A 10,518-nucleotide genomic window follows, 5' to 3' on the forward strand; every position below is an offset into this window, starting at 1 on the left:
GCGACAGCTCCTCCACCGGCGGACGGTCACGCCCGGGGCTGGGCTCCGATAAGGATGTAGAGCGGGGGGGGGGCGGGGGGGGGCGGGCAGTCACCGTGGGATACTGGGGCACGCCTCCAGGCTCTGCGGAGTGCCGGTGGGGTCCGAATCCGCTCGGGGTTTGTCACGCGAAAGGAGAGGCTCTGGCCCAGGCACCCTACTCCTGTGGGTTTTGGGCCTGCCTGCCTGCCTGCTTTTCCCCTGTGGTGGTCTCTCCTGGAGGCCCGGGGAGACGGCCGCGCGCGTGCAGTTGTGGCACTCCCTCCCTCTGCTGCTATGGCCGGGGTCCTTTGTGGCTGTGCGCCGGGGACCGCAGCGGCCGGCGGGGGGGAACCAAGCGCACACAGCTCTCCTGGGAGAAGGAAGGGCGCTGGGGGAGGGGCCGCGGTGCCTGCCGGTGGAGACGGAGTCCTCCGGTGGGGTGGGGCGGCTGGGCGTCCCCTCGGCTTGCTGTCCTAGGACAACCAGTCCCTCTGTCTCCGGGCCCGGGTGCAGGCAGTGGGACGGTCACCCATCTGCCAAGGACACCGAGGTGCCAAGGAGCCGCACTGCCTTGGCAGGAGAAAGCCGCCCGAGGCCGTTTGGAGGCCTGCGCGGGCAGGCAGCCCTGGGCTTGGGCTTTGGGGGCGGGGTCGTGGGCGCGGCGAAGGTCTTCGGGTTGACAGCATGCGTTTGCGGGGGGGGATAAAAGAGACTATAGAAGGGGCTGTGGGGGGAGACCTGGCCCAGTCGCCTGGCGTGAGGCAGGGTCTGCGTGGCTGTAGGTCTCGGCGGCGGCCCGGACCCCACCCTCCAACTACCCCCCCCACCCCGCCCAGCCCCGCCTGCCAGGGGTCCTGTGGCGGGGTTGGCAGCTGCAGAGGGTCCAGGGGCATGGCGGCCCCAAAAGGAGTGGCGGGTAAAAGTCTAGAGCACCCGGTATTCCCGAGCGGTCTCCCATCCAAGTACTAACCAGGCCCGACCCTGCTTAGCTTCCGAGATCAGAGGAGATCCGGCGCGTGCAGGGTGGTATGGCCTTAGAAGCTGGGACCGGGCTCCCGGCGCCCCAAGAGCAGCCGCCCGGCCTGCTTGGTGACCGCTCGCCAGGTTGCTAGGCCGCGCCCCGCCTGCCGGCTCCAGCAGCGCAGCGCCACCCGCCTGCTCCCCGCCTCCTCAGGACGCCGCGGTCGTGGGCAGCGGGTTACTCTTTACCCGCAGTGAGGCCCGTTCGGGCCACCCGTGGCTCCACGGGCCCTCTGACACTTCCCTGGCGGTGAGAGAAGCCAGAGAGACAGCGGTTGCGAGTGGGGGGGGGGAGGAAGGAGGGACGCACAGGCTCTGTCACGGAATGGGACCGACGCACGGGGGCAGTGTTGAAGGGACAGCTCCTCCACCGGCGGACGGTCGCCCCCGGGGCTGGGCTCCGTTAAGGATGTTCAGCCCGGGGGGGGGGGGGGCGGGCAGTCACCGTGGGATACTGGGGCAGGCCTCCAGGCTCTGCGGAGTGCCGGTGGGGTCCGAATCCGCCCGGGGTTTGTCACGCGAAAGGAGAGGCTCTGGCCCAGGCACCCTACTCCTGTGGGTTTTGGGCCTGCCTGCCTGCCTGCTTTTCCCCTGTGGTGGTCTCTCCTGGAGGCCCGGGGAGACGGCCGCGCGCGTGCAGTTGTGGCACTCCCTCCCTCTGCTGCTATGGCCGGGCTACTTTGTGGCTGTGCGCCGGGGACCGCAGCGGCCGGTGGGGGGGAACCGAGCGCACACGGCTCTCTAGGGAGAAGGAAGGGCGCTGGGGGAGGGGCCGCGGTGCCTGCCGGTGGAGACGGATTCCTCCGGTGGGGTGGGGCGGCTGGGCGTCCCCTCGGCTTGCTGTCCTAGGACAACCAGTCCCCCTGTCTCCGGGCCCGGGTGCAGGCAGTGGGACGGTCACCCATCTGCCAAGGACACCGAGGTGCCAAGGAGCCGCACTGCCTTGGCAGGAGAAAGCCGCCCGAGGCCGTTTGGAGGCCTGCGCGGGCAGGCAGCCCTGGGCTTGGGCTTTGGGGGCGGGGTCGTGGGCGCGGCGAAGGTCTTCGGGTTGACAGCATGCGCTTGCGGGGGAGAAAAAAGAGGCTATAGAAGGGGCTGTGGGGGGAGACCTGGCCCAGTCGCCTGGCGTGAGGTAGGGTCTGCGAGGCTGTAGGTCTCGTCGGCGGTCCGGACCCCACCCTCCAACTACCCCCCCACCCCGCCCAGCCCCGCTGGCCAGGGGTCCTGTGGCGGGGTTGGCAGCTGCAGAGGGTCAAGGGGCATGGCGGCCCCAAAAGGAGTGGCGGGTAAAAGCCTAGAGCACCCGGAATTCCCGGGCGGTCTCCCATCCAAGTACTAACCAGGCCCGACCCTGCTTAGCTTCCGAGATCAGAGGAGATCCGGCGCGTGCAGGGTGGTATGGCCGTAGACGCTGGGACCGGGCTCTCGGCGCCCCAAGAGCAGCCGCCCGGCCTGCTTGGTGAGCGCTCGCCAGGATGCTGGGCCGCGCCCCGCCTGCCGGCTCCAGCAGCGCAGCGCCACCCGCCTGCTCCCCGCCTCCTCAGGACGCCGCGGTCGTGGTCAGCGGGTTACTCTTTGCCCGCAGTGAGGCCCGTTCGGGCCACCCGTGGCTCCACGGGCCCTCTGCCACTTCCCTGGCGGTGACAGAAGCCAGAGAGACAGCGGTTGCGAGTGGGGGGGGGGAGGAAGGAGGGACGCACAGGCTCTGTCACGGAATGGGACCGACGCACGGGGGCAGTGTTGAAGGGACAGGTCCTCCACCGGCGGACGGTCGCGCCCGGGGCTGGGCTCCGTTAAGGATGTACAGCCCGGGGGGGGGGGGCGGGCAGTCACCGTGGGACCCCGGGGCAAGCCTGCGGGAACCGAACGCGCAGGGCTCCCCTGGGAGAAGGAAGGGCGCTGGGAGAGCGGCCGCGGTGCCTGCCGGTGGATACGGAGTCCTCCGGTGGGGTGGAGCGGCTGGGCGTCCCCTCGGCTTGCTGTCCTGGGACAACCAGTCCCTCTGTCTCCGGGCCCGGGTGCAGGCAGTGGGACGGTCACCCCTCTGCCAAGGACACCGAGGTGCCAAGGAGCCGCACTGCCTTGGCAGGAGAAAGCCCCCCCCAGGCCGTTTGGAGGCCTGCGCTGGCAGGCAGCCCTGGGCTTGGTCTTTGGGGGCGGGGTCGTGGGCGCGGCGAAGGTCTGCGGGTTGACAGCATGCGCTTGCGGGGGGGAAAAAAGAGGCTATAGAAGGGGCTGTGGGGGGAGACCTGGCCCAGGCGCCTGGCGTGAGTCCGGGTCTGCGAGGCTGTAGGTCTCGGCGGCGGCACGGACCCCACCCTCCCACTACCTACCCCCCCACCCCGCCCAGCCCCGCTGGCCAGGGGTCCTGTGGCGGGGTTGGCGGCTGCAGAGGGTCCTGGGGCATGGCGGCCGCAAAATCAGTGGCGGGCAAAAGCCTAGTGCACCCGGTATTCCCAGGCGGTCTCCCATCCAAGTACTAACCAGGCCCGACCCTGCTTAGCTTCCGAGATCAGAGGAGATCCGGCGCGTGCAGGGTGGTATGGCCGTAGACGCTGGGACCGGGCTCGCGGCGCCCCAAGAGCAGCTGCCCGGCCTTCGTGGTGAGCGCGCGCCAGGTTGTTGGGCTTCTCCAGCGGCGAGCCTCTCCCCGCCTTCCGGCTCCAGCAGCGCCGCGCCACCCGCCTGCTCCCCGCGTCCTCAGGACGCCGCGGGCGTGGGCAGCGGGTTACTCTTTGCCCGCAGTGAGGCACGTTCGGGCCACCCGTGGCTCCACGGGCCCTCTGCCACTTCCCTGGCGGTGACAGAAGCCAGAGAGACAGCGGTTGCGAGTGGGGGGGGGTAGGAAGGAAGGACGCACAGGCTCTGTCACGGAATGGGACCGACGCACGGGGGCAGTGTTGAAGCGACAGCTCCTCCACCGGCGGACGGTCACGCCCGGGGCTGGGCTCCGATAAGGATGTAGAGGGGGGGGGGGGCGGGCAGTCACCGTGGGATACTGGGGCAGGCCTCCAGGCTCTGCGGAGTGCTGGTGGGGTCCGAATCCGCCCGGGGTTTGTCACGCGAAAGGAGAGGCTCTGGCCCAGGCACCCTACTCCTGTGGGTTTTGGGCCTGCCTGCCTGCCTGCTTTTCCCCTGTGGTGGTCTCTCCTGGAGGCCCGGGGAGACGGCCGCGCGCGTGCTGTTGTGGCACTCCCTCCCTCTGCTTCTATGGCCGGGCTCCTTTGTGGCTGTGCGCCGGGGACCGCAGCGACCGGCGGGGGGGGAACCGAGCGCACACAGCTCTCCTGGGAGAAGGAAGGGCGCTGCGGGAGGGGCCGCGGTGCCTGCCGGTGGAGACGGAGTCCTCCGGTGGGGTGGGGCGGCTGGGCGTCCCCTCGGCTTGCTGTCCTAGGACAACCAGTCCCTCTGTCTCCGGGCCCGGGTGCAGGCAGTGGGACGGTCACCCATCTGCCAAGGACACCGAGGTGCCAAGGAGCCGCACTGCCTTGGCAGGAGAAAGCCGCCCGAGGCCGTTTGGAGGCCTGCGCGGGCAGGCAGCCCTGGGCTTGGGCTTTGGGGGCGGGGTCGTGGGCGCGGCGAAGGTCTTCGGGTTGACAGCATGCGTTTGCGGGGGGGGATAAAAGAGACTATAGAAGGGGCTGTGGGGGGAGACCTGGCCCAGTCGCCTGGCGTGAGGCAGGGTCTGCGTGGCTCTAGGTCTCGGCGGCGGCCCGGACCCCACCCTCCAACTACCCCCCACACCCCGCCCAGCCCCGCCTGCCAGGGGTCCTGTGGCGGGGTTGGCAGCTGCAGAGGGTCCAGGGGCATGGCGGCCCCAAAAGGAGTGGCGGGTAAAAGTCTAGAGCACCCGGTATTCCCGAGCGGTCTCCCATCCAAGTACTAACCAGGCCCGACCCTGCTTAGCTTCCGAGATCAGAGGAGATCCGGCGCGTGCAGGGTGGTATGGCCTTAGAGGCTGGGACCGGGCTCCCGGCGCCCCAAGAGCAGCCGCCCGGCCTGCTTGGTGAGCGCTCGCCAGGTTGCTAGGCCGCGCCCCGCCTGCCGGCTCCAGCAGCGCAGCGCCACCCGCCTGCTCCCCGCCTCCTCAGGACGCCGCGGTCGTGGGCAGCGGGTTACTCTTTGCCCGCAGTGAGGCCCCTTCACTACCCTGCACGGGTCCTCTGCCACTACCCTGGCGGTGACAGAAGCCAGAGGGACAGCGGTTGCGAGTGGGGGGGTGGGGGAGGAAGGAGAGACGCACAGGCTCTGTCACGAAATGGGACCCACGCACGGCGGCAGTGTTGAAGGGACAGCTCCTCCACCGGCGGACGGTCGCGCCCGTGGCTGGGCTTCGTTAAGCATGTACAGCCCGGGGGGGGGGCGGGCAGTCACCGTGGGACCGAGGGGCAGGCCTGCGGGAACCGAACGCGCAGGGCTCCCCTGGGAGAAGTAAGGGCGCTGGGAGAGCGGCCGCGGTGCCTGCCGGTGGAGACGGAGTCCTCCGGTGGGGTGGAGCGGCTGGGCGTCCCCTCGGCTTGCTGTCCTGGGACAACCAGTCCCTCTGTCTCCGGGCCCGGGTGCAGGCAGTGGGACGTTCACACCTCTGCCAAGGACACCGAGGTGCCAAGGAGCCGCACTGCCTTGGCAGGAGAAAGCCGCCCGAGGCCGTTTGGAGGCCTGCGCGGGCAGGCAGCCCTGGGCTTGGGCTTTGGGGGCGGGGTCGTGGGCGCGGCAAAGGTCTGCGGGTTGACAGCTTTCGCTTGCGGGGGAAAAAAGAGGCTATAGAAGGGACTGTGGGGGGAGACCTGGCCCAGGCGCCTGGCGTGAGTCCGGGTCTGCGAGGCTCTAGGTCTCGGCGGTGGCCCGGACCCCACCCTCCCACTACCCAGCCCCCCCACCCCGCCCAGCCCCGCTGGCCAGGGGTCCTGTGGCGGGGTTGGCGGCTGCAGAGGGTCCAGGGGCATGGCGGCCGCAAAAGCAGTGGCGGGCAAAAGCCTAGTGCACCCGGTATTCCCAGGCGGTCTCCCATCCAAGTACTAACCAGGCCCGACCCTGCTTAGCTTCCGAGATCAGAGATCCGGCGCGTGCAGGGTGGTATGGCCTTAGACGCTGGGACCGGGCTCCCGGCGCCCCAAGAGCAGCCGCCCGGCCTGCTTGGTGACCGCTCGCCAGGTTGCTGGGCCGCGCCCCGCCTGCCGGCTCCAGCAGCGCAGCGCCACCCGCCTGCTCCCCGCCTCCTCAGGATGCCTCGGTCGTGGTCAGCGGGTTACTCTTTGCCCGCAGTGAGGCCCGTTCGGGCCACCCGTGGCTCCACGGGCCCTCTGCCACTTCCCTGGCGGTGACAGAAGCCAGAGAGACAGCGGTTGCGAGTGGGGGGGGGGAGGAAGGAGGGACGCACAGGCTCTGTCACGGAATGGGACCGACGCACGGGGGCAGTGTTGAAGCGACAGCTCCTCCACCGGCGGACCGTCGCGCCCGGGGCTGGGCTCCGATAAGGATGTAGAGCCCGGGGGGGGGGGGCGGGAAGTCACCGTGGGATACTGGGGCAGGCCTCCAGGCTCTGCGGAGTGCCGGTGGGGTCCGAATCCGCCCGGGGTTTGTCACGCGAAAGGAGAGGCTCTGGCCCAGGCACCCTACTCCTGTGGGTTTTGGGCCTGCCTACCTGCCTGCTTTTCCCCTGTGGTGGTCTCTCCTGGAGGCCCGGGGAGACGGCCGCGCGCGTGCAGTTGTGGCACTCCCTCCCTCCGCTGCTTTGGCCGGGCTCTTTGTGGCTGTGCGCCGGGGGCCGGAGCGGCCGGCCGGCGGGAACCGAGCGCACACGGCTCTCCTGGGAGAAGGAAGGGCGCTGGGGGAGGGGCCGCGGTGCCTGCCCGCGGAGACGGAGTCCTCCGGTGGTGTGGGGCGGCTTGGCGTCCCCTCGGCTTGCTGTCCTGGGACAACCAGTCCCTCTGTCTTTGGGCCCGGGTGCAGGCAGTGGGACGGTCACCCCTCTGCCAAGGACACCGAGGTGCCAAGGAGCCGCACTGCCTTGGCAGGAGAAAGCCGCCCGAGGCCGTTTGGAGGCCTGCGCGGGCAGGCAGCCCTGGGCTTGGGCTTTGGGGGCGGGGTCGTGGGCGCGGCGAAGGTCTGCGGGTTGACAGCTTTCGCTTGCGGGGGAAAAAAGAGGCTATAGAAGGGACTGTGGGGGGAGACGTGGCCCAGGCGCCTGGCGTGAGGCTGGGTCTGCGAGGCTCTAGGTCTCGGCGGTGGCCCGGACCCCACCCTCCCACTACCCAGCCCCCCCACCCCGCCCAGCCCCGCTGGCCAGGGGTCCTGTGGCTGTGTTGGCGGCTGCAGAGGGTCCAGGGGCATGGCGGCCGCAAAAGCAGTGGCGGGCAAAAGCCTAGTGCACCCGGTATTCCCAGGCGGTCTCCCATCCAAGTACTAACCAGGCCCGACCCTGCTTAGCTTCCGACATCAGAGGAGATCCGGCGCGTGCAGGGTGGTATGGCCGTAGACGCTGGGACCGGGCTCGCGGCGCCCCAAGAGCAGCCGCCCGGCCTGCTTGGTGAGCGCGCGCCAGGTTATTGGGCCGCGCCGGCGGCGAGCCTCTCACCGCCTGCCGGCTGCAGCAGCGCCGCGCATCCCGCCTGCTCCCCGCCTCCTCAGGACGCCGCGGGCGTGGGCAGCGGGTTACTCTTTGCCCGCAGTGAGGCCCCTTCGGGGCACCCGTGGCTGCACGGGGCCTCTGCCACTACCCTGGCGGTGACAGAAGCCAGAGAGACAGCGGTTGCGAGTGGGGGGGGGGAGGAAGGAGGGACGCACAGGCTCTGTCACGGAATGGGACCGACGCACGGGGGCAGTGTTGAAGGGACAGCTCCTCCACAGGCGGACGGTCGCCCCCGGGGCTGGGCTCCGTTAAGGATGTACAGCCCGGGGGGGGGGGCGGGCAGTCACCGTGGGATACTGGGGCAGGCCTCCAGGCTCTGCGGAGTGCCGGTGGGGTCCGAATCCGCCCGGGGTTTGTCACGCGAAAGGAGAGGCTCTGGCCCAGGCACCCTACTCCTGTGGGTTTTGGGCCTGCCTGCCTGCCTGCTTTTCCCCTGTGGTGGTCTCTCCTGGAGGCCCGGGGAGACGGCCGCGCGCGTGCAGTTGTGGCACTCCCTCCCTCCGCTGCTTTGGCCGGGCTCTTTGTGGCTGTGCGCCGGGGACCGCAGCGGCCGGTGGGGGGGAACCGAGCGCACACGGCTCTCCTGGGAGAAGGAAGGGCGCTGGGGGAGGGGCCGCGGTGCCTGCCCGCGGAGACGGAGTCCTCCGGTGGGGTGGGGCGGCTTCGCGTCCCCTCGGCTTGCTGTCCTGGGACAACCAGTCCCTCTGTCTTTGGGCCCGGGTGCAGGCAGTGGGACGGTCACCCCTCTGCCAAGGACACCGAGGTGCCAAGGAGCCGCACTGCCTTGGCAGGAGAAAGCCGCCCGAGGCCGTTTGGAGGCCTGCGCGGGCAGGCAGCCCTGGGCTTGGGCTTTGGGGGCGGGGTCGTGGGCGCGGCGAAGGTCTGCGGGTTGACAGCATGCGCTTGCGGGGGGGAAAAAAGAGGCTATAGAAGGGGCTGTGGGGGGAGACCTGGCCCAGTCGCCTGGCGTGAGGCAGGGTCTGCGAGGCTGTAGGTCTCGGCGGCGGCCCGGACCCCACCCTCCCACTACCTACACCCCCACCCCGCCCAGCCCCGCTGGCCAGGGGTCCTGTGGCGGGGTTGGCAGCTGCAGAGGGTCCTGGGGCATGGCGGCCCCAAAAGCAGTGGCGGGTAAAAGCCTAGTGCACCCGGTATTCCCAGGCGGTCTCCCATCCAAATACTAACCAGGCCCGACCCTGCTTAGCTTCCGAGATCAGAGGAGATCGGGCGCGTGCAGGGTGGTATGGCCTTAGACGCTGGGACCGGGCTCCCGGCGCCCCAAGAGCAGCCGCCCGGCCTGCTTGGTGAGCGCTCGCCAGGTTGCTGGGCCGCGCCCCGCCTGCCGGCTCCAGCATCGCAGCGCCACCCGCCTGCTCCCCGCCTCCTCAGGACGCCGCGGTCGTGGGCAGCGGGTTACTCTTTGCCCGCAGTGAGGCCCGTTCGGGCCACCCGTGGCTCCACGGGCCCTCTGCCACTTCCCTGGCGGTGACAGAAGCCAGAGAGACAGCGGTTGCGAGTGGGGAGGGGGAGGAAGGAGGGACGCACAGGCTCTGTCACGGAATGGGACCGACGCACGGGGGCAGTGTTGAAGCGACAGCTCCTCCACCAGCGGACGGTCACGCCCGGGGCTGGGCTCCGATAAGGATGTAGAGCGGGGGGGGGGGGGCGGGGGGGGGGCGGGCCGTCACCGTGGGATACGTGGGCAGGCCTCCAGGCTCTGCGGAGTGCCGGTGGGGTCCGAATCCGCCCGGGGTTTGTAACGCGAAAGGAGAGGCTCTGGCCCAGGCACCCTACTCCTGTGGGTTTTGGGCCTGCCTGCCTGCCTGCTTTTCCCCTGTGGTGGTCTCTCCTGGAGGCCCGGGGAGACGGCTGCACGCGTGCAGTTGTGGCACTCCCTCCCTCTGCTGCTATGGCCGGGCTCCTTTGTGGCTGTGTGCCGGGGACCGCAGCGACCGGCGGGGGGGAACCGAGCGCACACGGCTCTCCTGGGAGAAGGAAGGGCGCTGGGGGAGGAGCCGCGGTGCCTGCCGGTGGAGACGGAGTCCTCCGGTGGGGTGGGGCGGCTGGGCGTCCCCTCGGCTTGCTGTCCTAGGACAACCAGTCCCTCTGTCTCCGGGCTCGGGTGCAGGCAGTGGGACGGTCACCCATCTGCCAAGGACACCGAGGTGCCAAGGAGCCGCACTGCCTTGGCAGGAGAAAGCCGCCCGAGGCCGTTTGGAGGCCTGCGCGGGCAGGCAGCCCTGGGCTTGGGCTTTGGGGGCGGGGTCGTGGGCGCGGCGAAGGTCTGCGGGTTGACAGCATGCGCTTGCGGGGGGGAAAAAAGAGACTATAGAAGGGGCTGTGGGGGGAGACCTGGCCCAGTCGCCTGGCGTGAGGCAGGGTCTGCGTGGCTGTAGGTCTCGGCGGCGGCCCGGACCCCACCCTCCAACTACCCCCCCCACCCCGCCCAGCCCCGCTGGCCAGGGGTCCTGTGGCGGGGTTGGCAACTGCAGAGGGTCCAGGGGCATGGCGGCCCCAAAAGGAGTGGCGGGTAAAAGCGTAGAGCACCCGGTATTCCCGAGCGGTCTCCCATCCAAGTACTAACCAGGCTCGACCCTGCTTAGCTTCCGAGATCAGAGGAGATCCGGCGCGTGCAGGGTGGTATGGCCGTAGACGCTGGGACCGGGCTCCCGGCGCCCCAAGAGCAGCCGCCCGGCCTGCTTGGTGACCGCTCGCCAGGTTGCTGGGCCGCGCCCCGCCTGCCGGCTCCAGCAGCGCAGCGCCACCCGCCTGCTCCCCGCCTCCTCAGGACGCCGCGGTCGTGGTCAGCGGGTTACTCTTTGCCCGCAGTGAGGCCCGTTCGGGCC

This window comes from Rhinolophus hipposideros, assembly GCF_964194185.1.
Source record: "Rhinolophus hipposideros genome assembly, contig: SUPER_14_unloc_4, whole genome shotgun sequence".
In the NCBI taxonomy this organism is placed as follows: Eukaryota; Metazoa; Chordata; class Mammalia; order Chiroptera; family Rhinolophidae; genus Rhinolophus; species Rhinolophus hipposideros.